This window comes from Bombina bombina, chromosome 1 (genome assembly GCF_027579735.1).
Source record: "Bombina bombina isolate aBomBom1 chromosome 1, aBomBom1.pri, whole genome shotgun sequence".
In the NCBI taxonomy this organism is placed as follows: domain Eukaryota; kingdom Metazoa; phylum Chordata; class Amphibia; order Anura; family Bombinatoridae; genus Bombina; species Bombina bombina.
Genome location: NC_069499.1, coordinates 251,386,688 through 251,391,687, shown reverse-complemented (window position 1 = coordinate 251,391,687; position 5,000 = coordinate 251,386,688). Strand labels below are relative to the sequence as shown.

General features: G+C 35.2%; 1 protein-coding gene across 1 annotated transcript in view; it reads left to right on the top strand.

The window, feature by feature from the left end:
* ARHGAP5 (Rho GTPase activating protein 5) overlaps positions 1 to 5,000 on the top strand; it is a 487,952-nt gene that overhangs the window by 11,659 nt on the left and 471,293 nt on the right. The window lies entirely within an intron of this gene.

Genomic DNA, 5,000 nt, shown 5'->3' with positions numbered 1-5,000 from the left:
ATGTCCTCTGCAGCAGTGCATTAACACATTTGGGCAAATATATCACTGCCTAGTTTGGGGCTCTCACTCCCTGTGACTGGAGTGTATTACTTCCCAGTGAGTACTATAAATCTGGTCTGTACTGTCATATGGTCATACATCTAGCATACAGAGGTACACAGGGTACTATAAATTTGCTCTGTACTGTGATATGAGCATATACTTGGCATAAAGAGGTACAGGATACTATAAACCTGCTCTGTATTGATATTGGCATATACTTGGCATAACTGGGTACAGGGAGCTATAAAACTGCTCTGTAGTGTGCTATGGGCATATACTTGGCATAAAGGGATACAGTGAGCTATAAACCTGCTCTGTAGTGTGATATGGGCATATATTTGGCATAAAGGGGTACAGGGAGCTATAAATCTGGTCTGTAGTGTGATATAGGCTTACACTTGGCATAAAGTGGTACAGGATACTATAAACCTGGTCTGTAGTGTAATATGGGCTTATACTTGCTATAAATGGGTACAGGGCACTATAAATCGGGTCTGTAGTGTGTTATGGGGATATGCTTCCCATGTGTAATAAATCCATTATTTACATTATTTTTGCTTTATTCTATTTATATACAACGCTACTAGTAATTTATATTTATTTCTCAGCAGCTTTCTTTAGTGTTGAATAGTTTTTTTACATTGCTGCACATTCAACTTTGATCCCTGAAAAATGTAATGTGCTATATGAATGGGGTCACAGTTGATGCCAATTTGCAAAATTGGCATCAACTGTGACCTCATAGGCTCACATTAAAGAGACTCTCAATTACATGCTCTAGTGAAGTCTAGTTAATTAGAGCATGCAACTTTTACATTACGGACTAGCCAACTATGGGTAAACTAGTTTAAAGCGACACTGACTGCATAGCAGGCGCAGCTGAGTTCTGTATTCATGCAGGCACTTTATTTTTCACAGTTTGCTTTTAAAGTTTTAATGTTTATAATTGTAATAAAACATGTTCAGTTTATACCATATTTGTGTATAAATTGTGTTGATTTTTCAAAATGTAAAATGTACAGAATATCGGCCCTTGATATCGGTTATCAACCTGAAAGGCGACCGATAATCGGTATCGATATCGGCCCTGAAAAAACTATATCGGTCTATCCCTAGTTTATTTACATATACTATTATAGTCTGTAATATTATTTTGCATTTATATTATCTATATCTATGATTTAAAGTGATTGTAAACTTAACAATTGTGCTGCGCAGTATATAAAAATATTATTCAAAACAGGGGAACTTCAATTCATCTCATCTTCATCCGCTTATTCGGGGTCAGGTCGCGGGGGCAGCAGTTCTAGCAGGGGACTCCAAACTTCCCTTTCCCTGGCCACATAAATTAGCTCCGACTGGGGAATCCCGAGGCGTTCCCAGGCCAGTGTGAAGATAGCCCTCAACCTAGTCCTGGGTCTTCCCTGATGCCTTCTCCCAGACGGACATGCCTGTAACACCTCACTAGGGCGGTGTCTAGGGGGCATCCTTACCAGATATCCCAACCACCTCAACTGGCTCCTTTCTACGGGAAGCATTTTAAATGATGCTTCATTTGTCAAATATTTACCATACAGTGATGGTAAATATTGCGCCATTCCTCCGCCTGCATTTTACACATTATTTAGCTAAACAATGACGAATCCTCCTTCAGGCAATCTTGCGTGCACAACTTGGCGTCCAGCTCGTGGTGCTTGCAACGATTGTCTGAAAAAGTATTCAGCATCGCTCAGCTAAATAAAGTGTAAAATTGGGCAGAGGAACAGCGTGATTTTTACCATCACTGTATGGTAAAAATTTGACAAATGAAGCACCATTTAAAAATGTCATGAATTAAAGTTTCCCTATTTTTAATAATAATTTTATATACTGTGCAGCATAATCGTTAAGTTTACAATCACTTTAAATGGACAGTCAAAACCAGAATTTTTGTTGTTCAAAAAGAAAGATAATCCCTTTATTACTCATTCACCAGTTTTGCATAACTAATAATGTTATAGAAATACACTTTTTACCTCTGTGATTACCTTGTATTTAAGCCTCTGCAAGCTGCCCCCTTATTTCAGTTCTTTTGACAGACTTGCATTTTAGCCAATCAGTGCTCACTCCAGGGTAACTTCACGTGCATGAGCTCAATGTTATCTATATGAAACACATGAACTAATGCCCTCTAGTGGTCAAAATGCATTCAGATTAGAGGCAGTCTTCAAGGTCTAAGAAATTAGCATATGAACTTTCTAGTTTTAGCTTTCAACTAAGAATACCAAGAGAACAAAGCAAAATTGGTTTTAAAAGTAAACTGGAAAGTTGTTTAAAATTACATTCCCTGTTTAAATCATGACATTTTTTTGGACTTGACTGTCCATTTAAACAATTCTATGGTTTTTTTTTTGTAGTAATTTTTTTTTTTTTTTGGGAGGAGGAGGAATTAAATTTCTAGTCACAGAACATTTCCAAAACTGACACGATAGCAGAGTTGGTGTGAACGTTGCTAAGGGAAACCAGTTCCTCTGCTAATGTGTTAGTTGGTGTTCCCCATGTGATATTGTCAGCGCACTATTGCGTGCACGATCCCCTGTCTAATCAGCAAGCCTTTGCTGATTAGACATGCGAAAAGTTTGAAAAATATGCCCATTTCTGGGGCGTTTGGAAAGACCTTGTGAGAATGTTTTACCAAGTTTAAACATTTTTATATAAAAAATAGTTAAAATTTTATTAAAATAAATTATTTAAATCTATGCAAATTTGGGTAATTTTTTCTGGACCTTCATGCAATGTCTTTTTTTTTTTTTTTTTTTTTAAATTTTTTTTTATATACATATTTTGAAATATTGTTTGTAGATAGCTGCTAACACGATAATTAAAATTCAGTCTCATTTTTTAAAATTGAAAAAAATAAATGTGTGTATATAGACATTTTGCACATAAGTAAATTTTGATTAAGCACAAAATTATTTCTACTAATAGTACTGCAAAATACTTGCAGTTTACCTTAAAGGGACATTATAATGTAAAAATAAAATTCTTATTTTTGTTGTTGCGTCTTAATTCTTAAAAAAATAAATAAAAAAAAAACTTATTTTACTATTATGCCTGTGTGGCTACGGCCAGTTATTAGAGCATACATAAGTATGTATTTGCTGTTGCATGTTTCCGCTACACAAGAAAGAAGCTATGCTGCAGTACATGAAACCCAAAATGTTTCTTTTATCATTCAGATAGAGAATACAATTTAATTTACTTGTATTATCAAATTTGCTTTGTTCTCGTGTTATTCTTTGCTAAAGAGATACCTAGATAGGTAATGTGCACATCTGGAGCACTACATGACAGGAAATAGTGCTGCTATCTAGTGCTCTTGCTAATGTATAACATTGTTTCAAAACTGATGTAATATATAGTGCTCTTGAAGTTACCTTACTGCTTTTCAACAAAGGACAACAAGAAAACAAAAAATTGTTGATAGAAGTAAATTGGAAAATTGTTAAACATCTGTATGCTCTATTTGAATCATGAAATATATTTTTTGTGTGTTTTTATGTCCCTTTAACAACACACAGTCGTAGGTTCTTTTGAACTCATGAAAACTCCAGGGGATATACAGGCAATGGGTGGAGGTTATGGGTAAAGGGCAGAGCTAACTTGTTTCGATACTGTAATATGCATATGAATTTTGAGTATACAGTTGGTTACAAGAAAGGAATGGTAGCTCAGAAAGGTGCAACCCATGGAAAACCGTGCTTCTCCTTGCTGGTAAGTAGTTGTTAAATAAAAGTGGGTGTTTTTTTGCAACCTATAGCAAATTCTGCCTGTAAAATATTTGTTTTCAGCATTTTTTTTGTGTGTTTTTTGTATGACCTGCTTCTATTTTTCAGAAATTTACAATTCATGTTAATCCATAGTACGTGACATCTAAATTACACGCATCTTATACCTTTGTGAATAGAATGTCTGCTCAGTATACGCCCAGTAATGTTTCCGCAAGCAGAATATTTTTTAAATACATATTGTCGTTCAGTTTGTGAGCTTTTTCTGGGTAATAATTAACAGTAGCTTTTATTTCTCACAGGTAGCTTGTTAGTGCTAGTTCATGTGGGCCATATAGATAACATTGTACTCACGCCCGGGAAGTTGTGGCAGACACTGCACTAATTGGCTAAAATGCAAGTCAATAAATAATAAAAAGTCATGTGATCAAGGGGCTGTCAGAGGCCTAGATACAATCACAGAGGTAAAATGTATATTAATATTACCATGTTGGCTGTACACAATTTGGGAATAGGTAATAAAGCGATTATCTTTTTAAACAATAACAACCTTGGAGTTGACTGTCACTTAAAAACTCATTTGCATAAAATACATGTGCATGTTTGAGGACCCTAGGCATGCTGTGATGTAAAGTTTTAACAGAGGATACTAATGCCCTGATATTCAAAGATTCTCCAGCTTGAAGAGAAATTGTAGTTCACAATCACAGATTTCACAAAGGCTGAACTCACTGAATTTTCAAAAGAAAAAGGGCGGAACTCTCCAGCACTGCGAGATCTTTCTAATTTATTTATGTAAAGCAGAGATAAGCCCAGTGCAATATAGTGCAGCATGATATGAGAGTTTTGTTTCACTTACACTTTGTTTATTGCATTATATTTTACTATACATTTCAGATTGGGCCCTTTTAGTATTATTGCTTTTAAGCTTTGCACTTTCTCATTTTGTAATTTAATACATTTAAATTTTGATCTAGTAGTGATTTTACACATTCTGTTTATACTTTGAAAGTTTGAGTTGCTTTCAAAGCATAATCTTTGTATAAAATTACATTTCACTTTGTATTTTCTCCATTGTAAACTGACAGATTCAGAAAGTTCGAGGGACAGGGCAGTTCCCTGGGTATGTCTGAAGCGCTCTCACTAAACTTGTGACATTTTCTAAGCATTTTAAACCAGCTGGTCTCACTG